Source organism: Hetaerina americana, unplaced genomic scaffold, assembly GCF_022747635.1.
Source record: "Hetaerina americana unplaced genomic scaffold, ioHetAmer1.1.p SCAF_9, whole genome shotgun sequence".
NCBI classification, from domain to species: domain Eukaryota; kingdom Metazoa; phylum Arthropoda; class Insecta; order Odonata; family Calopterygidae; genus Hetaerina; species Hetaerina americana.
Genome location: NW_027287538.1, coordinates 60,742,284 through 60,765,373, shown reverse-complemented (window position 1 = coordinate 60,765,373; position 23,090 = coordinate 60,742,284). Strand labels below are relative to the sequence as shown.

The 23,090-nt window shown below is 38.2% G+C and overlaps 1 long non-coding RNA gene across 1 annotated transcript; it reads left to right on the top strand.

Moving 5' to 3' along the window:
- Positions 1-1,586: 1,586 nt before the first annotated feature.
- LOC139698974 (uncharacterized) lies at positions 1,587-16,403 on the top strand. The gene is made up of 2 exons (XR_011703036.1): positions 1,587-1,687; positions 15,359-16,403. It is a non-coding gene; the product is annotated as an uncharacterized lncRNA (long non-coding RNA).
- Positions 16,404-23,090: the final 6,687 nt, after the last annotated feature.

The window sequence follows — 23,090 nt, the reverse complement described above, 5'->3', positions numbered from 1 at the left end:
AATATATATATATAAATAAATATATATATATATATAAATATATGTATATATATATATATATATATATATATATATATATATATATATATATATATATATATATGTGTGTGTGTGTGTGTGTGTGTGTGTGTGTGTGTGTGTGTGTATTCTAACATAATACTTCTAATTTAGCATTTCAAGCTCCATTTCCACCAATCTGTCAAATTTATTTCCAAGACGACATAAATCGTTAAATTAAGCATTCAAATGTTTGTTCTTTCCTTTCACTCAATCCCTCCCCTGTCATTGGAGGACAAGCTAAATGAGAACGATGTCAACAGTTGGCTGGAGTGTCCCCAACCGCAATCTCCTGGGAGATGATGGGCACAGAAATGTAATATCAATGGTAAAACGTACATGCAATCATAAACAATAATCGCACGTACTCTCCCGCTCGGGTTTTTTTGCCGCACATTGACCCTCGTGACTGAGATCATCAACTGATATCATCTGACACAATCATGAGAATGACGTCATGAATATCAACGACGTGACACTAAATTCTAGAGTGGACAGATTATTAGCATTGGAGGGGATACAAAATAATCAGCTGTCGATCATAAAAATCCATTTAGTCTTTCAGTTTTTTAAACGAACAAGACCCTTCGTTACCCCCCGTGACATACAGGGAGAGGGGAAAGGATTTGCCGGGTCAATACATGACGTCAAGGCGCAACGAAAAATATTTTGGAAATCTTTTTGGCCATAAATTTAGTTGACACTTTTACCAAAGCAGCCATTTAAAGAGTTGCCACAATGGCTAAGTCGCTTTGAAAAGAATTTTCGAGTAAATTAGTTCGGAGTTGTGGATAGAAACTTCGATGTTATCTTCCTCATACTGCTCAAAACATATAATATTCTTTCAGAACGTATCTTAGTAATGTTTTTTTTAAATGTTTATGGTGTTTCTTGAACTCGTCATGAGCGGGCGTGCAACTCTAAAACTGGAAGCTGAAAAAAATGCAGTTTTTCCCAAAGTAATGAATTTCCGTAAAATTATTCATTATGGGATAATGGGATCAAACGTCATTTAATGGACGAGTGATCCTTGGGAAGAAAATGAATGCCAATTAGCTCGCTATTGTGGACAAGATAATGCAACATTTTATTCCGCAAACTGTCCCACATACATCATACTCTTTAAGAACATGGAATATTTTTCTTCGAGAAGGACTTATCATTAAATTAGAATTTAATAAGGTCAATGTGGAGCATCTAAAGTTCATCTTAGGTGGGTCCCGGGGTCAGCAGTTGCGAGTGGTGAGGGAGGCGATCGAAAACAGGTTAAAGGGAGCGCCGTGTCAGAACGGGATCCTGGGAATAAATCGTTGAGGCGTCCACGTGGAGATTCGTTCAACCGAGTGGCATTTCCCGAACCCTATACTCCTTTCCTGACTACTCAAATGGCAAGAGGGTGTGCGGGGGAGGGGTGAGGAAATTCTCCTGAAGCGATAAAGTCGTCCCGCCGGCTTTCAAATCGCGCGGCGTTATTCTTTTGGTTCCACTCCTTTTTTTTATCGCTTCTTTTTTTTTAATGGACTCGCCTGCGCGCGTTAACATATATATAAGAGTATAAGACGGACGGGCTGTGGACTGCACGCAGTAGTTTCACTTCTAGCTTCAAGGAGGAAAGGTTCCCGTTGCCATGGTGAGTGAGGCGCCCTGTTTTATGATCTCGATCGGATTAATTCTCGCGTCCTTCGTCACTCCTCTATTCCACAGGAGAAGGCTTAATCACGTGCGTTTGCAGAGCAACTATACATATATTCATTGCAAAATCTCGCACTGTCGTGATAATTGCGAAAAAGAGGAGCAATTTCATATCTTGATCGATCATTTTCTTAGCGGAATAATTCGTGTTAGGTTTGGACGGATGATCAGATTTTTATTTCAAGTGTTCCTTTTTATTTATATAGAACATTTCTATGGCGTATTGCAAACGTGAAGTGGTTCCTGAAATATTTCAGCGAAGATAAATCAGTCTCAATAAAGCAGGGTTCATTGAATGTGCTTCCAAGTATTCTCTTTATATCTGTATTTATATCTATCTATATTTTGCCTCTGATTCTATCGTGAAATTCAAATCCCACATTGAATAGGTGAGGTGTTATGTTATTGGCAGATGCAAACAGCGTCATCATTTCATGCAGTGCCCCAATGTTTCGTGTTTTTATCCCCCACAGAATTTAAAACGAATTTTAAACACGCTCCGACAACGTAAAGTGATACCTGAGGAAATGAATTAACTTTCTATGGAAGTATGGTGTCGATGATTACAGTGCTCCCAAATTTTTAATGCCAAGTGTCGTTAAATTCCCATTAACTGTTACCAAGGGATTTCAATCGCGCGCTAACCTTGTGATGTGTGATTCTTGGTATTATGCGGTGGTTATTGATTGGGTGATGAAATTTATGTCATTCTTGACTCGACCGTTGTTAAAAAAATTAAAATGGCGCAGCACTCATAATTCGCCTTTATTGATAAATACATTTCGATCGTATTTTTTCAATTGAACATTCAATTCCTCTCGCTCTTCAACAGAAGAAATATCTAAATCCAGATAAATCATACCGCTCTATTTTCATCAAACTTCTCATCTTGATCCGTGAAGCTTCCAATCGAACTCAAGACTTGTTTTATTTGGATACTCGCATTACGTAACACACTCATTTTCGTGTAACTAATCAGGAAATCCGCCCTGGTTCGTTTTCTCTTTCAATTCATTCTCAAATACGAGAGAATGAGTCGCAGTTGTCAAGGTGATTTGCGTTCACTTTCCTTAGATCGGGTCTGACAAGTGTCCGTTTAGACCACCCTAGCCCTGCGAAGTGAATTGAAAGGAGGGCTCCGGGATGCGAACCACGTACCTAACCGCGAGGTCGTGGACTCGCATGTGTACCTGAAACCGATGGAAACGTTTTCTAATTGGTAACTAAGGAGTGACTCCAATGACCGTTGAGAAGTAAAACTGCTTCGGGTGGTTGAAAAGTGCAACGAATGTTTGTATTGCTCGTAATTATGCATACCAAGTGACTTCCTACTTAGCTGCACCGACAGATAGTTTCTTCGGTCTATAAACATGAGCCATCACAGGACTCGTTTCTTCCCGACGTACTTTGTAATGATACATCCGATATTTTACAGCGTATAGATACGCAGCACAAAGATGATTCAAGTTAAAGAAATTTTTAGTTGAGAAAACTTTGGTTTTTGTCTGTTCATTACAATTAATGGCACGAGAAATAGATGTAGGCAAGTATGCATGTATATTAGTGAAAATTTTTATCTCTAAAACCTTTGCGGTGAGATAAAATTGAACCTGAGTTAACGAGTTAAGTTAATAACAAAAAACGACATATCGTACATGTCCAATCGAACTTAATATTTGAGGTATCTGTATCGAGTTCCACATGTCTTATACGCAAAATGCGATGGAAACCACCGGAATTCAAATTTGTTCGTATCGTTCAAAAGAATTGGGTTGGAAAACTTTAAATTGTGGCAATCCGAGTTAATTATTATTATTATTATTTGTTATGAGCAGATTTATCATCGATTTTGGTTGCTAGAAGATAGAAAAATAACTCCACTACATATACAGAAGGGTAATATTTATAGATTATGTCTAACACATCGGACAACACCATGTTAATTATTTTATTCTTGGTCAATGAAAAGTTGTTTTTTAATTACTGTTCGTAAGTAAACTCTTCATCAAATTTTCTGATTTCTTTGTAATAACTTTTCACCGGCGTTTGAATTGAAAAAGGCTTCCTGTTTGTTCAAAATTATATTTTTTTAATACGCAACTACTGTACCTTCATTAGAAAATTTCTCTTTCCCGATATTTCCAAACGATTTTATGTCAATTTCTCACTAAAGATGGCATATTGGGGCAAAAACTAGAGCATGTAGAACAGTTTACGTATCTCGGTAGTGTTTTGGACCAACGCGTTCAAAGTAGTAGGGACGTAAGGAGAAGAATTGCGCTAGGCAAAGAGGCTTTCACAAGGAGGATATAGTTGATGACAGGGACGTTGAGTAAGGATGTTAAGAAAAGACTCGTGAAAACTTTGATATGGAGCGTAGCTATGTACGGCGCGGAAACGTGGTCATTGAAGCAGGAGGATAGACGTAGACTGGAGGCTTTTGAAATGTGGGTGTGGAGAAGAATGGAGAAGGTGAAATGGACAGAGAAGAAAACAAACGAGGAAGTACTTGGTATGGTGGGCGAAGAGAGGGGTTTGTTGGGAGGAATCTTATGGAGGCAGGAAAAGTGGATGAAGGGAGTTTTGACCGGCAGTGGGACGATGAAGCCTGTGATAGAGGGGAGAATGTTTAGCAAACGAGGAAAGGGAAGGAACAGGATAGGGATGTTGGACGGGAGGAAGGGAGGAAGAAAGTACTCAGAGCTGAAGAGGGACCTGATGTAGAGTAGGATGTTGTTTTTTGCTAGGGGTCACAAATTATTTAATTAGTAATTATGTCCATCCAAAAACCTACCTTAATCGGTAGATTACCTAATATTTAAAAAATGGCATCTTGAATACAAATAAGACTGTCCTCCCTCTCTCTCTATACATATACACATTATTTCTTCCGATGAAGACGGAGTTGAATTCCGTCGAAATGATAAAGAAATAACGCGTGAGTGATCTTTTTATGTGTTCTAATATTGTTTGTTGCTGTTTAAGTTTGTTATTCAACACTTCCGTGTTACTTCGACGAAAAATTATATATATATATATATATATATATATATATATATATATATATATATATATATATATATATATATATATAACACATTTTGAAAACAAAAGAATGGGTTTGAAATTAATTCATTCCCTTTCAATTCAACTACTCGTACTTAACTGCTCATGACAGCCGAGAGAAAGTTCCACTCCCGGGCGATATCATTGGAAGACACCATCCGTGCCCCAAACAGTGGTATTATTTGCCAGCGGGCTATATTTCTGGAAACCTATAGGGAGTACGGGAAGAGATCCCTTCAATTTCCCGAAGTTGTGAATATTCGTAGCACGAGGGTGCCAACAACCCTTTGGTTTTGTTCACTCTGATGGTTTCGGCGGTTGAGTTGCTCTAACAATTTTTCAAGTTTTATTAAACTAATAATTAAAACCATATTTACGTTGAAGCGCGGAGTTATAGCTTTCCCTAGGGCTTCGTGCTTTTTGGCGGGGATGTCGTGGTTGCTAGAAATGAAAATGGGAAGAACTTCAAGAAGGGAGTGCCATGAATTTTTCCTTGGTTACCGCTCATGAAATTTCTTAGGGCAAGAGTGTTTATAAACTCTGTGAACACTCTTTGGGCAAGAGTGTTACAGAGTTTGAAACCTTTGGTTATTTCAATTACGCACGTAAACAAAGGCTAGATCCTAAGTATACTTCTCTTGTGCGCTAATCCCTAGCAGACTTTCTCTCTGTAAATTGTGTTCTTTTTATTAGAAATAATACTCGGGAGTGGTTCTATCGCCCATTTCCTACATAAATATTCACAGAATTGCTATTCACATAAAACGTATTGAACAGACCATGGTCCCGGCATCTCGTGCCATATTAAAAGAACTGCAGGTGATGCCGCGACAGTTATTTTAGCGGAGTCATCCCCTAATGTAAATTTAAAAATTGCAGGATTTCCACAGATTCCAAAAATCATCCCCATCAAGGCAAATGATTTTTTTTTACCAAGTGAAACTCTCGCATCTTCTGTCATTTAGAACCTTGAAAATGACACGGCATAATTAGATCAAGGTCATTATTATTATTATTGGCTATAGGAATCAACCTAACTTCACATTCACAGCCCCATAGCGCACACGTCTTTCTTCTTTCCAAAACAAGACTAAGATTGGTTTGATATGTATTTTGTGAAAAATAAACCCCCTTTTGAGTTTTATTATTTCATCGAAATTCGATCCGCCAACGTTCCCTGTGGGCTCGTCCTGCTTCGAATTCAATCACGAAGGAAATTGCAACGATATCTCCTCTTCAAATTGGTGAGCAATTTGGCTCAACCTTCGTGTTCCGGACGGATTATTTCGCGCTTTTCCTACGCCTCGAGAGTTTCCTTCGCATCAATCCCCCCCCCCCCTCTAAGAGCGAGAGTAGTTTTCGAGCGTGCAAGGGCAAATGGAAAGGGAGAGAGAGAGAGGGGGTGGGGGTGGGGAAGGAGTGGGTGGTTGCCGGGCAACAAAGGTGGCGTCCTTCCATTCTTTCCACCTCTCCCTCCCAACCTACCCTCCCCTATCAAACGCAGTCATTCAATTATTCGCCTATAATTTGGCTTCCCAACAGAGTGGAAACAAAATGTCGTTCTCCTCGAGAGAATTCATTGAAAACCTAGCTAAACCTTAATCATTTCACAGCTCTTTGCATACACATACCCCCGGGAAGTACATTTATAATTTGTATAATAATCATGGGGATAAGTTTCGGTAAAAGATATTTATTTTTTTGACATTGCTGCAATGCTCAAAATTCTTCAAAGCACATCCCTTGAGCGTCGACACACTTTTGTCAGCGGCTTTACCAAGACCCGATGGCTCTCTGGTAGGCGGATTCCGGAAGGTCCTTAAGGGTACGCAGGCAAGCTTCTTTGATGGCACTCAGGGTCCCATAGTGGTGTCATTTGAGGGAAAATTTCAATTTTGAGAATACGGAATAGTCTGCAGGTGCCAAGTCGAGACTGCCTAAAACGTCGGGGTCATCTTCAACGCGTTGCCGGTCTCCGCAAGTAAAAACTCGATTCTGCTCTTGGTCATTCGTCAAGACCTTCGGGACGAGTTTTGCGCAGATCTTTCGCATTGCCAAATGTTCAGTGATAATGGTGTGGGCTGTCACATTATCAATGTCAATACGATCTGCGATCATTCGCACACTCAACCGACGGTCTGAATTCAGCACTTCGCGCACACGTCAGGAAAAAATTGTTACCGATACTTTTTATACAAACCTTGTATAAGAGAATGTACAAATTTTTCTTACAAATTATCAATCCACCGATATCAAATTAACACCGCGTACCATAACATACGTACATGTACAGCCTAACTATCCTTACTATACCACTAAACGTGCGGTAGCCTAGTGGGTAGAGCGTTCGGCTCTTGACCGTAGAGTTCAAATCTGAGTTAATTTGTTCAATCCATTGAAAAATCCAAGGAACGCGATTTCATGGATAACAGTTCTCATTGAGGAAGCTGCAGGCGGAGAAAGGGATGAAACTAGCCTCCTCTTACCTTCAATATGCGTAATTCACACGCTCTACGGCACATTAATGATACGCTACCCTTCCCTATCAAAACCAACTCCCCCTCGGGCTGATTACTGTCCTATGCAATGCGACAATTTCAAAGTGCAAAAACCGAGATCCTCGCAAAGGCGAATGATTTTTACTCTGTGAAATTGTTGTATTGTAATGCACACTTACTGGATGACTCCGTCAAAAGTTACCGTCAAGACATCCCCCGCAGTTTCATTGATTCCTTTCGTATACATACTGTATATACCATGATTTCCATAGGGCCGAAATTTTCTGTTTGATAACACTTTGAATACTTAGTAGCGGATGGATCCTCAGCGATTTGCACAAGGCGAATTCATCTCTGGATTTGGTATCCCCGTCAAGAAAAGGGGAAATAATACATGAAACTCTCGTACATTTATTGAAACGGACTCGATCGTATGGGAATTGAAGTTAGAGGCATTATTTTATCGGTTATTGGGAAAAGACTAAAAGTCAATAAGGTTAGACTAAATCATTCAGTGTCAAGTTTTAGAGAAAAAATTCACTCGCAAATAGTTAATAACTACGTGGTTCAACATTTCTCTTGGACTGTCGAAAAATCGACTGAGAGAAGTTATGACTGTAAAAGTTAAACCATTTTAATTTTAATTTCCTGATTAACCAATGACTACTGTTAACTTACCCTTCCGTATACGAATGAGTCGTTTTCCTTTGTTAAGGCTTCATTTTTTTTAACACTTCCGGCGTAATTTTACCATCAGGTCAGGGCTTACAATGCATGCCAACGCTACAAGGAAGGTACAGCGACGAGCGACTTATTAGTAATTGTAGAATATGCAACCTGTCTTAGCTAATGACTTTGAACCGTTTTTTACAAGGTTTCAAATTATTTTTGTATGCATTGAGCTTATTTATTTGTCGCAACCACCCTTTCCGTGAGGCCCCGAGAGGCGATATACAGCACTAATTAAACCCTTTAAATATTACACTCAGTAAGCTTACTTCATTAGTTCCAACCAGCAGTGCTTTTTACTTTCATCATGCAAGCCAAAGTGATTCGTAAGTGTTTGACGCCCCTAAAAACCCACACTAAATCGTATAGGGACTATACAGGACATGATTATTTTCTCTTCGCTTTTATTTGAATCAACTTTCACTTCAATATCTTTTCATTTTTTTCAGTGCCAAATATGTTACAGTAGTTATTAGTTATTTTAGTACCCTGCAAGTCACCGTTAGGGTGTGTGGCGGTGTTAATGCACACCAGACTAATTTTGACCCGAATATGACCCTACCGCGGTCGGACAATGTTATTCTGATCCCTTATCGCTCGTGGAAAAAATGACATCTTAAATCCATCTGTTCTACACGTAATCTCTCTAATTTTATTTATATAATTTACCGTAGTACGATTGGGGTAATAATACGATTACAAGAACACTGCTAAAGAGACGTCCTTCCAATTTATGCAAGACGATTAATCTGTAATTTAGCCTTCGCTCTGTGAGTGATTCCCGGCCTAGCTACTCTAATATTATGGATACGCTTCTAAGTTTATCATAACAACGTTTTACAAATCTAGCTCCTCTACGCCGAACGCAATTGAATTCGGCAATCATTTCAACTTCTTTGGGATCCCATATACTAGCAGAATATTCTAAATGAGGTCAAACCAATGACAGATAACATTTCTCTTTGACCTTTTCATCACATTTACCCAGTACTCTTTCAATAAATCGTAATCTTTTGTTAGCTTGTCCACATATTCCCCGTGTGTGTTTCACCCAGGAGAGATCGTGAGTGAGAGTGACGCCAAGGTATTTAATTGAGTCTACACATTCCATTTCGGTGTTCCCAATGCAGTATGCGTTCGGGTGGGAATTGCTCTTTTTCCAAAAATGTATACGAGGTACTTTACAAATCGTAGAAAGGTACTTTTTTTAAGTTTAATTCTATTTAAAAGTGTCGCACTAGCGTTGCATAGCATTGAGGTCATCTGATAAAGCATCTGTGTCCTCAGGATCACGGAGATCACGGTAAACCGCTGCATCGCCGGCAAATAAACGTATCTTATTAGTGACTACGGATTCGATGCCGTTAATATAAAGTAGGAATAAAAGAGGTCCGATAACACATCCCTGGGGAACACCTGAAGTAACTTCTACTGCATTTGAGATAACTCCATCTGTGACTACTCTTTGTACCCGAAAATTCAGTAAGGTTTTAATCCAACCCACGAAAGCTTTCTTAAAAGCAAGAAAAATCGTGTATACTGGAACATTGATTTCTCCCTAAATGAGAATATCACGAACAAAAAGCGCAAGTTGGGTCTCGTAGGATCTACCCTTTCGCAAACCGTACCGATTTTTCCTTAATAACTCATGACTACAGAGGTGTCTCACGATCGAACTAGCGACTACATGTTCCATAAACTTGCACAAAATGGATGTCAATAAGGATGATTACGTTAAGTTAAACCATAAGGATTATATTTTACATTCTGTATACTCTTATATTCTTTCTATTTGCAATATCCCCGTCTGAACGATACTTTGTTTTAAGTCGCTCTTAACGAAAATGAGGTTTTTTACTGTAACTTTTACCCATTCATTAGTTACCCAAAACTGCTAATGGTTGCAAAATGGCGTCGGTTGTCAACTTTGGCACAAAATATTCGCCCAAACTATCGTGGGATGTCATATGCATAAAGCTATCGATCAGCAACGTCACTTTCGGCGAAAAGAAAGTATGCCGCGGAGGGATAGGCTCGTTTGTTTTCGTTCGTCCGTGTGTTTTCTTCCGGGGGAAGATCGTTGCTCAATTTCTTATGTTTCACATCGCAATAAATTATTTGCTTCCACGAGGGAAGGAGAAGAGGGCATTGACATTAGATATTAGCATAATCGCAAAGTTTTCCAATCGCTCACGCTTCGTGCTGGAAGGACGTGAAATTCAGGAGCATTTTTCCGCGATGCTCGTCGGCCAGCCTCGAACAATGAACACTTCGAGTCTATAATATAGCGCACTCCCAACAATTCAGAGCATAACTGAACTAAAAGCACCTTGACGGTGGATGGAATGGAATGATCATTTAAAATTGCAATGCGGCGCTAAACTTTCAGGACAGACCGCACAATGAAGCTCAAATCAAATCCATGATTATGTTATCTATCAACCTCATTAGCGTCTATTCGCTACACATTGAAAGTTGCGCCCAAGATTGTTGTTTGCTGAGATAGTGATGATTTCCCACCAGAGTGAGGCTGCCAAATAAGAACCTGAATGCCATACTTTCGCGCGTTACCGACAATCAAGAGAGTATGCGACAGAAAAGAGATAATAGGGCATCCGGGAAACTTGGACTTCACTCCTGATGATGCTCTCTCCGACGCCAGGAAAACTTTTGGCCAAAACAGACTCTATGGTCAGCCCCAACTGAAACCCACATTAGATAAAAACGCGGATATAAATAATTGTATTCTATTTAAATAACACATTTCTAAAATCATTATTAAACTGACAGTTTAGCTCCCGTCGGAGTAAACAAAGAACTCAGAAAAGAAAGTATGCCATAACAGTTTATTTACTCCTAATACGTAGAGTATCTACTGAACAGTGGCAAGGTATTACAAACCATTCAATGAAAATAAGCCCAATGATAGGAAACACCCATAACCGACTAGAGCCAAATATTCCACATATGGTTTAAGCTCATACTGGCGACACAAAAAGCGCATAGCGTTACAATTGAAAGAAAGTCACACAGTTAAAGCTAACAATGAGATGAGAGTAACGTCACGATGGATTTTTCACTGAGTTTTCGAATTTCCAGGAGCCTACTCATTCCTTGTAAACACGAAGATATCGAGGCTCTCTCTCTGAGATTAGTATCATGAGATCTATCTGAGATTAGCAAGATGCGTTCAGAAAAATTCCAACGTGTCAATCTTCAAGGAAACGGAGTATGGGGTCGGCACCAGTCGTGTTGCTTCGGGGCCGCCTCGCATGATCCACACGGCCCGCTTAGATTCGTAGCAGAATAGAATACATTCACCTCCCATCAGGGTGATGACTGCGGTTCGGTTGACCAGGAACTGATGTGAAGGAATCCGAATTGAGTCTGCGGTTGGCCGGATTCCTGAGGCCACCATGACATAATTTGATACTCAACCCGATGCGGATTGACGGCTATCGATTAATGAAAAGATTAGGTTCGGCAGTAAATATTTTTGTGAGCATATGATTATTATATATATATATATATATATATATATATATATATATATATATATATATATATATATATATACACACACACACACACACACACACACACACAGGTTGCAGCGCTTCAATTCCGACAAATTTCAATTTGAATTTCCGGCCATATCGCAGTTCCACTGGAGGTCGTGATTGGCGTTCTTGAAAGCTATAGGCATCTAGTAAACAGTCACAACCTCAAAATGGCTGAGATGTTACGTGACGGGAGTACAATCGAAAGACCGCTTTTATGGAAAGTGTTCGCGCTGGGCATTATATTTCGAAATAGTTAGATTCTTCGGGTTCCCCAGATCAACTGTTTACGATATTATGGCTAAGTATAATGCTTCGGAGTGTTCGCTCTGGGCGTTCGCCCAGTGAAACAGTTTGATTCTTCCGGTACCCCAGATCAACTGTTTATGATATTGTAGCAGAGTATAATGCTTCGGAGAAGTCTGGGGAAGGTTTCGCTAAGCCGGCGAGGAATTCTCATTCTCACTGGAAACGCGTGCTTGTCTGGATTTAAGTACCGCACCCAGTATAAAACGCTTAAGTGAAAGTCCGTGAGTGTATATATATATATATATATATATATATATATATATATATATATATATATATATATATATATATATATATATATATGTATGTATATATACACAAATATATAAAAACACAGATGTAGATTTTTAGAATATAGAGACACAAAGAAAGGACACTCACAATTTGTTATTTTACGTTTCGACAGCACGGCTGTCGTCTTCAGTTGTTTCTGAAGACGACAGCCGTGCTGTCGAAACGTAAAATAACAAATTGTGAGTGTCCTTTCTTTGTGTCTCTATATTCTAAAAATCTACATCTGTGTTTTTATATATTTGTGTGTCGCCGAAGAGCGTTCCATTTCGAAGATATTTTATATATATATACATATATATATATGTATATATATGTATATATATATATATATATATATATATATATATATATATATATATATATATATATATATATATATATATATATATATATATATATATACATATATACATATATACATATATACATATATACATATATACATATATACATATATACATATATACATATATACATATATACATATATACATATATACATATATACATATATACATATATATATATATATATATATATATATATATATATATATATATATATATGCCGGTTATGGTTTCCCAGGAAGACCTGGTACCCGAAAAATCACATAGCTTGGGTGGAGCTGTAGGTTCCTTGCCCGGGAATCGAACCCGGGACCCTCCAGTCAGCAGTCCAACGCTCTACCCACTGGACTACCTTGACCCACATTACATAAATATAACCCTTTATTAAATAAATAAATAAATATAAATAAATATATATATATATATATATATATATATATATATATATATATATATATATATATATGTACATTTATTATTTAAGAAAACGATTATAGGGGGAAATACGCCATGGAAGAAACTAAGGAGAAGTGCTATTTCACGTTCTCCAGGATATACGTGCATGAGTAGCAGACATCCCATGTCTGTGAAAGTAAATCCCTGGGCTAATAATGTATTATTGTAGTTATTGAACCCAAATACATAATATTTAGCAACTGGATGAAACAATCCATAAAACCTCCCCATTCGTTAATAATTCGCTATTAATGAACAGAACACATCTCCCCATTAATGTAAAACCTAACATGGTATCACTTCATGCATGACGATAATAAAGAATTGTCCAGCTGTAACATCAACATCATCTTTACGCGACTTAAATTATTTCCTCGCCTGGTAAATAATTGTGAATTCTCAATGGAAGTTAGGATCACACATAGAATATAAATTATGATGGAAAGGGGAGAGAGCCACATTCCAAAAATTCTGTTTTCTGCACAAGGTTACGCTCACAAAATTGACAATTAATTAATGACAACGAGAAAAGTAGCACTTATTTGTGACACAAATTCTAACCGAAAAATGTACAAAATGACAGCATTTGTGGAAGCACTTGCGTCTAGGTTAACAACGGATAAAAACGTACAAATTTGGGTCTCGCAATTTATGGGAGGCGAAGCAATGGGAAAAGGAACCTGCAGCCTTTCTTCACAATATGTCTGAAATTCACATGCATTTAGAATTATTTTGGGTTAAGCACCACACTCACCAATCAAAACCAGCCTTGGGCTTGATAACTACTGATTTTAAGGCAAGCCTAATAAATCACAAGTGTAATTTCCCAAAATTTCCACATTAAGTAGTACCTACATGCAAACTTCCGCTACGGAGAATAATATTTCTAATTCAACCAATCACTTTCCTCATTTATTCCACAAAGTTTTAACTTTGAATAGATAATGAGTGAAAAAATAAAAAGGAATATCTGTGATAGCATTTCCTCTTCTTTATAATGCCATCTTGGAGACTTGGATTATCTGGCCCCATTAGCCAAATGCATCGATAGTTTTTTTTTAAAAATACACTGATTTTGATGAGGACACTATTTACTATCTACTTGGCCTGCAAACACATATTCCCTAATAGTCAAGTGTTGACTCTGCTTCTAGGCAAAAGTTTGTCAAGGAATTTTCTTTTTGTTGCTAGTTTTCAGCTGTTTCATGAATTTGTAATTATTTTGAGGATCTTTTGAAATAGATCTTGAATACATATACAAGATGCAAGCATATGGAATTACAGGTTTTATGGAAATTTGTGAGTAAAAAACTAAGGGTAATTTTGTTTTCTGCATATCCGCAGAAGTCACTCTTTTTTTCTGTTGGAGATAGGTAAGCAAATGATCCAAATACTTTCTAAACAATTAGGTACTTAATGGAGAAATATGCAATAAAATTGTTGTGGAAAAACATAGTCCACATTTTTGAAAATTAATTTTGAAATTTCAATTGAGAAAACCCTCCAATATAATGTACGTAATTTCAAATCTAATATCTCCCAATTCACACACAGTACTTTCAACTCACCGTGTGAAAAAATTTGTGCATTCATCACACACTCGTATTTTCTGAAAAATGATCGAAAAGCCAAGCAATATCAAACAAACAGACAATAGGGATGGGAGTCGGGTGCACTTTTGGAGATCTAAATAAAATGAGCCAGGATTTGACATATTTTATAGCCTTGTCAGAGACATATCCTTAATTACCCTTTTGATCCTTATCACCCAAAAGAATTATTATGTTCTAAGCCAGGAAAGTTAATTTCCTATTCTCCTATTCTTATTACACATATTTTAAAATATAAAAGCTGTGAGAAATGGATTTTGGGTGCACCTCAAAGTATTACAGAGTTGAAAGCACATCAAACTTTCATTTAATAGGGCTATGATTTCTTTATATTTGATTTTGGAGGTGAATATTGGCTGCACTAATTCTGAATGGCCAGGTAAATCATTGAAAACTCCTGATTGATGAACCATTATTGTTAGAGTATGTTTAAATGTTTAAAAATTTCATATAAAAGAGCTCACTTCAGGCTGACTCTAAATGAGCAGCTGCTTCCATTTTTAAATAATTTCATGTATTATAATAAGTAGATAAAATTTGTCCATTAGCAATGCAAACATATTGGCAGACTTTTAAAAAAAAAAATTGATTCTGCCAAGCACTATACAAAATTTTATCAATGATATTCAAACTAAAGAGATGGATTAAAATGCTGTCCTTATCCAAGAAATGTTATTTAGCAATGACTGACTCAGAATAAAATGTACTAAAATGCCTCCTTTATCCTTACCTACTTTACAGTTCAGTTCAAAGACCCTCCTCATCACCGCCACTCTGTTGATTGTGGTAGCCATGACGACACTTCCAGTGAGAGTCACAGCAGACCGATCCTTCTATGCCCCAGGTCCTGTCAACTACCCTGGCCTGCTTCCAAGGTTTGGGGGTGGCAATGATTATGCAACCCAGACATCTGGAGTCCAAAGAGGAGGGAGCGACAGTAGACGTCAAGGACCAGCCGATGATGATAGCCTGGTAACAAGGTTCGGAGAGAGGGATGATGATTACAATAGGAATCAAAGGGTTAGGCCTTCATCATCAACTTCCAATGGCTGCCAACAGACAAGGGTGCCATGCTATGACTGCATCGTTTACATCTCCAGGACAGGGGAGATCACACGTTACAACCCAGTGAGACGGAATGACCTTTACTGAAAGGAGTGACTGGAGTAGGGAAGGATTTACCACTCGCATACCTTGTATGTATTCCGAAGGACTAAAGTGCACATACAGTGGACGTGCTATGTACATCAGTCTTTGTATTCCCAACAAAATTCTGACCACTTCGATTTTAATCTAATTTGATATACGTGGTGGGCAGAGGAGAAGGAGCTCCCCTTCTTTCCGAGGCCGGAGACAGTTCCACTTGTACGCTCTGACCCATTCATCAACGATTAGCTACCTAATATTTAATTTCCATCAAAATTAAAAGCATTACACCATAGTGCCAGCTTCTAAATGAAGACATTGAAACATTATGGGTTTTAGAGTGCATTAGTCGAAAAAATATTGTTTCAGTCCATTGCTTGTTAAACAAGCAATTCTATTTAATCATCGGTGCTTGAATTATTTATACTCAACCCCATAAGGCTCAACATCTGATATGTTGATTCACTGATTATAAACAATTAGTATTAAATTTCATGTGTATTAAACAGTAAAAGTCTCTTGTCAAAATAATATTTGTGTAACATCAAATTTATTTCCCATAACCTACATCAGCTTTGACAGCCAAAACTTGACACGGGATATGAAAATATCTTAATAATAATTACTGTGAATTTTCAAAGATCATCATCATTGGTTGTTCAATCCTAAGATTGGTTGACTGCAGCCCTCAATCCTACCCTATCTAATGCTAATTGGCATACTTCTGGGTATTTTTCGGTATTCATGCCAATGCCTGTGATCCTCCGGTTGTCTCCTGAGTATATAACTTGATATCAGTCACCCCAGTAGTAGTCGTCTGCTCTGGTCCACTTAATCTCACAAACTCCCAGGCTTTTCCCAGCCTCTCCATTTCTATCTTAGCCCTCTCCAGCTTCCTGCTCACTCCTCAAGGATCATACATTCCATGTACCCCCCGCACCTTTCCTGATTGATGTCCCTTCCCAGTAGTCCCCACCCAGAGATCTGATTGGGGGGCTATTTTACCTCTGGAATATTTTATTGGGAAGGATGCCATCATGTCATAATTCGTTTGGCCAATTCTGTGAACTTCACTCTTGCCCGAACTGTGGCTGTTGAAGTCAAACCGATCTCCTTGATCTGCGCCATCAATGCCTTCTACTGATAACTGCTTCCTCTCAGTAGTGGGGTCATTTTGTGTTGCCTGTAAATGTTGTCACTGTTTTGCTGGTAAATATTTTCCAACAAAATAGACAGAAAACCATTCTCCATGATGTGGTCTCAAACTTGCAACCCTCAGAAAGAGAGTCTAACACACTACCACTGGTCCACCCCGCTCTCTAAAGAACAATATCGGTTTCAAAGATCATATCTAAAAAAATGTCATTTCAAAATGTATTTAGATTTTATTTATTTATTGCATTCATTGATGATCTATAAAATAATAGTATTTCACTTAATATTATCAACAAAAACTATTTCCAAAAGAGGAAGAAACATCTAATGATCAGATTCCTAGATTTATAAAAGTTCATCATCAAAACCAGTCAGCACTACACTAAAAGTCTGCATTTTCAACACATTACATCCTCTGAGATATGTTAAGTGGTGAACCAATGAGATAATTCAGTACTCGATCTAAACGACATTTCATGGGAGGGCATATGAGATTCACACCTCCTGGTAGGGGGCCGCTTCTTTCTTAGTTACATACCCAAAAGATTATACAGTTTGAGTGAAGCTGGGTTGTCCAAAATAAGTAGGAATTGAACACAGGCCATTTGGTCTTAACCTAAGTCTATCCACTAGGCAAACATAATCTGCTTCACCTTTACATAGAATATCAATAAGGGAAGAAATGTATCTATTTGTTTTAAACATATTTATTCATTAATGCTTGAAATTAATCTGAGCTCAAAATTATTTCTTATTGTAAATGGGGGCAGCCTTCCACAGCCCTCATTTCTCTAGCATTAAATCACATCTACCTATTTGCTATATCAAGAAAAGCAATAAGTCTCAAAGATAAAATCTTAAACCATGACACATGACACACATTCAGTCAATTATTTAAACCCTTATTTCTCAATAGAAAACTCTCACGAAGATGGGAAGGAATTGGTCTTGGTCATGCATTGAATATACATCTTATGCAAATCACAACAGAATAGGGTTCAGCACACATTGAGGAGAGGATGATGGTACTGATAGACATTGAAACATTGCAAGCTAAATACATAGGAACCTACTTGATTTGTTGAAACACATTAAGGACTTCACTCGCATTATTAAGAAGAGAACCAGTGAATCATTCTGTATTCTTTTCATTGCTGGCTTTGTTCTATTAAGTACAATGATATATTAAAAGTCACTACAATAACTGCAAACCTGTATATTTATGCCTATTTTTCAGCTTATTTAAGCATAAAAGGTTTATCGAAAATAATGTTATGAGATGCCTTAGTGGTTAATTAGGTATCATGAATTTAGAAACTCTTTTGCAGAGTCCTGTGGTGAGCAACTATGGTTCTCGACATGCCCAGCAATGGGAGAGGCAAGGCTTCTTTGGTCATCATTTCATGAGTCCTAGCTAAGCAAAATTAACAGCAACATTGAAGAGAAGCGAACTAGTTATAATAAGGTCTTGAAATGTTAGGATGATGTTGAGGGCAGGAAAATTATAAAATATAAAGCAAAGGATAAAGAGAAGAAACATAAGGCTGGGAAAGATGACATGGAAGGATAGCAAAGATAGCAGGATAGCAAAGGTCTCCCATGGTGGGAGACAGTGCAGTAATAGAGAATGTTGGGAGAGGAAGGGTAAAGTTGCTGTGCCAAACAGGAAGGTTGACATACTGTCATGAAGAAAGAAGGGAAAATATGGGATAACACTAAAAGATAGCCAGGAAAATTATTAGCTGAGCCACAGAGATTGAAAAGGGATGGAAGGAATATTAAGAAGAATTGTTCAGTAAAGACATTAGGCCAACAAGCTTAGGCATAAAAAGAGAATATGACATAGATGAGGACAACTTAGGCCCAGACATACTTCACGACAAGATAGCAAGAGAATTAAAGGTATTGAAATCAAAAAGGCTATGGGGGTAGACAACATTCCCATTGAACTACTTAAAGGTTTAGGAAAATTTAGAAGGAAGAGTTTATATGGACTAATTCATAGCTTTAATAAGGGAGGAATTCTGCTGGAAGATTTCGTCAGATTACTATTTGTTCCAATTCAAAAAAAAAAAGGGTAAGGCAGCCATATGAGGACTACAGAACAATAAGTTTGATTTGACATGCAGCTACAGTGGTTCTCAGGATCAGCAGTAAGAGGATGAAGAGCAAGACAAATGATTACTTAGTGGATGATACATTCGGGTTCTGGAGGTGGATTCATATTTGATGCCATAGCAGTAAATAGGTCACCGATGGCTAGGAATTTAGAATACAATCAGGATGCATTTCATAGATTTTGAAAAGGAATTTAATAGATTGAATTGGGAAAATTAATTAATGTGTTGCAGAAAATAGGAAGTAGATTGGAAAGATAGAAGACTTATCTGCAAATGGATTGTTTGGATGGGCAATGTTAGGAAGGGACAACTCTGGGTTGCCCATTATCACCTCTGCTGTTAAACTTACATGTGGAGCAAATGGTAAAATAGGGATGGGAAGAACTGGAGTTTGGAATGAAAGTTGGTGGAGAATTAATAAAATCAGTTTGGTTTGCAGATGAACATGCTTTAGTTTGTCAATCAGCCGATGGGTTCCAAGTAATGCTGAGGGGGTTGGAAAGTCAGGGTGATAAGTATACAATGAGAATGAATATAAACAAAACAAAAGTTATGCAGTTTTGAGAAATACAAAAGCTAAACTAGGGTGGGTGAAACATTTTACTAATCTCAGGGGTGTTTTGGAGCAAAATGGAAAAAGGAGTAGGAACATAAGAAGAAGATTTGATTTGGCGAATAAGCTTTTGCAAGGAAGGAAATGATGACAGGGAGGTTCATTAAGGATGATAAGAAAAGAGTGGTTTAAACTTTGATATTGAGCATGGTTTTGAATTGCACGGAAATGTGGTAATTGAAGCTGGATGACAAGCGTAGATTAGCATGTTTTGGAAATGTAGATGTGGAGAAGAATGAAAAACATGAAATAGACTGAAGCAAAAGCAAATGAGCAGGTGCTAGGAATATTAGGGGAGAAGAGCAGATTAATGTGAGGAATCCAATGGAGGTAGGAAAGATGGAGGTAGAACATTTAAATAGGCAATCGGATAATGAAGATTAGGATAGATGGGAGAAAATAAAGCAAACAATGAAGTGGGAGAAATATCGTGGAATAGGCATGTTAGATAGAATGAAAGGAGGCAGAATGTATCTGAAATAGGAAGTATGCAGAATCGAAGAGGGGTTTATTGTAGCGTTGGATGTCAATTTGTGTTTCCTAGGAGAGGAAAGGGAATTTTTGCTGTACCATAGTGCAACTTTTATCCATCATACCATAACTGATACTTTACCAATATTAATAACAATTCAAAGCGACTTTGAGAAATGGAATAGAGGTTACTTTAGATAATTAACCCATGGATGTACATACATTTGAGAAATTTCACTGTGCCAAAATCATTGCTGAATCACAGCTGGTTGATAGGAAAATTGACATCTTAAATAAGTATATCTGTTCTACACTTAATCTCTCTCATTTTATTGGCGTGATCTCCCCAACCGTAGTGCTATGGGAGTAATCATATATGTTCAATATCATTGCTAAGGAGAGAGTGTGTGGGAGGAGGTGACATTAGGTTACAACAGAGAGGAAGAAAAACAAGTAGTAGTAGTTTTGAGGGGAGGCGACCGACAGCTAAGGTCAATTGCGCCATAGGGGATGGACAGGAAAGGATGAAGGGTGGAGAGAAACCCGGCGTCGGCATGAGCCTACTCTTTACGAAAGGCGACCAGGGGTCCGCAGTTTAATGTCCCATCTGACAGACGGCGTACTCCCTCTAAGTGCCCTGCACAAAGCACCTAAAGATCGAGATACCTCTGAAAAATATTCAACTCCGCCGGGATTTGAACCCGTGCCCTCAGGGTGGGAAGCCAGTATGTTAGCCCCCGCACCATCTCGATCCCCAAGAAAAACAAGGGAGTTCAATTGGAGGAAAGAGAAATTTGTAGGAGGTAGTTTAAGCTCTCCAGATGGACCACAACCTTGACGTGGTGGAAGGGCTTGTACATGCCGATGACCCCTAGAGCTGTACTGGCAGGATCAATGACCCTTGCTCCTCATAGGGTCACCCATTAAAAATAGTTTGCAGGTTAGGAGCCAGATGAAAGGTGGTCCAGGCAGTGTCTGTTCCTCAGTGAGGTGGCTGCAAAGACATCTGACCCACGTGGGGCGGCCATTGATTGATTGTGTCATGTTAGAAACACCATTGAGGAAGGCAACAGGTGACCACCTCAATTATTAATCCCATGATTTTTAAGATGGAGAGCATAGAGAAAATGAGTCCAGAAAACTACAGGACTCGGCCCAATCGGCCCTGTGTCATGCCTGCCGGTGGGAAAGGCAAAGCTTCCATGGTTGTCATCTCACGAAAACCTTGCAAAGTAAAACCAAAAGCAGCAGAAGACCAGATTTGTTAGAATAGGAACTTGGAATGTTAGGATGATGTTGAGGACAGGAAAATGTAAGAAAGTGAGAGATGGGAAGAGGAAATAGAGATGTTTTTGCTCTATGCGAGATGAGATGGAAGGATAGCGGGGAATACTGGAGTGATATTAATAGAGTAACATACGGTGCATGGAACAAGAGACAGCGAGGAGTTGGAAAAATAATGAACAAAAAGGTAGGAATAAGCATTGTTAACATAGGGCAAGCAACAGATAGAATAGCACTAGAAAAAATAAAAGCAGAATGGAGAAGCTTAGTCATTTTTTAAGCATACATACCACTAAGCAATCATAAGGAATAAGTCGATAGGGTAAACGATTAGTTAGAGGACATAATTGCATTTGTTCCTTCAGGGAAACACTTGATTGTGACAGGAGATTGGAATGTGACAGTAGACAAAGGGAGAGATGATGATGAGGTGGGAGATCACGATTTAGGAACAAGGAATAATCATGGGGAGGAAGCAATTGAGTTGTGCAGGAGACAGGGGTTAATCATCTCCACTTTTGTTTAGACACCACAAAAGGTGCAGGTGTACATGGAAATGCTGGGTGACTCAGAAAGGTATCAGTAAGATTATATTATGGTTAGACACAGATTTAGAAACTGCATGATCAATTCGCACAGTTTCCCAGGAGCAGATGGTGACTCTATCAAAATTTATTGATTATGAAGTATAGCATTCAATATTAAGGATAAGGCAGGGAGGAAGTTAAGGAAATGGCATATAGAAGCATTAACTAGATTGGTAAGAAAGGATTATCATCAGGCTATAGAGAAAATCATGAATGAGGGAAAGGAGCTGAGTATATATCAAAAGCAGGTAAAGAAAATATAGGAACTGTTTATAAGAAAAGGACAAGGAAACAATGGGTTTTGGATGGGATGATTAGAGAGAGAGATAAAAGAAGGAATTGCAAAGAGTTAAATAAGAAATGAAGACAGGTAACAAATATGGCAAAAGAAGTATGGTGGAAGACGCAATGCAAGGATATGGAAAGTTATCAGAGGAAGAGTGAAATTAGTGAGCTATATATGAAGGTTAAAACACTGCCAGGAAGCTAGAAGAGAATATCTATTTTCACAATCAGAGATAAGTTGAGAAAAATATTGGTTGAATCAGAAAAAAATCAAGAGAGATGGAATAAATATATAGAAGAACTGAATGGTAAAGAAGTTAGACCAGCAAGGTTAGGCATAGAAATAGAATACAATGTAGATTTAGATAGCTTACTCGAGGGTGAGATACAACGGGCATTAAGGGAAATGAAATCAAATATGGCATTGGGTGTAGCCAACATTCCAGTGGAACTACCTAAAAGTTTAGGTAAATGTGAGAGGAAAAGTCTTTATGGACTAATTTGTAACATGAGGGAGATATTCAGCTGGAATATTTCATCGGATAAATGTTATGTCCTATTCCAAAAAAGATAAAGGGTACATCATGCAAAGACAAAAATAAATTAAATTTTCCTTGCAGCCTAAGTGGTTCTGTAAAGAAGAAACATCATTAATGAAGCAGGATAGGCATTGAATGGGGGCTTTTGAGTTGTGAGAGTGGAGGAGGATGGAGAAGGTGAAGTGGACAGAAAAGAAAACAAACAAGGAAAAGGTAGGCATTTTTTGGGGAGGAGAGGGGGTTGTTCGGGTTAATCCAATGGACACAGGGAAG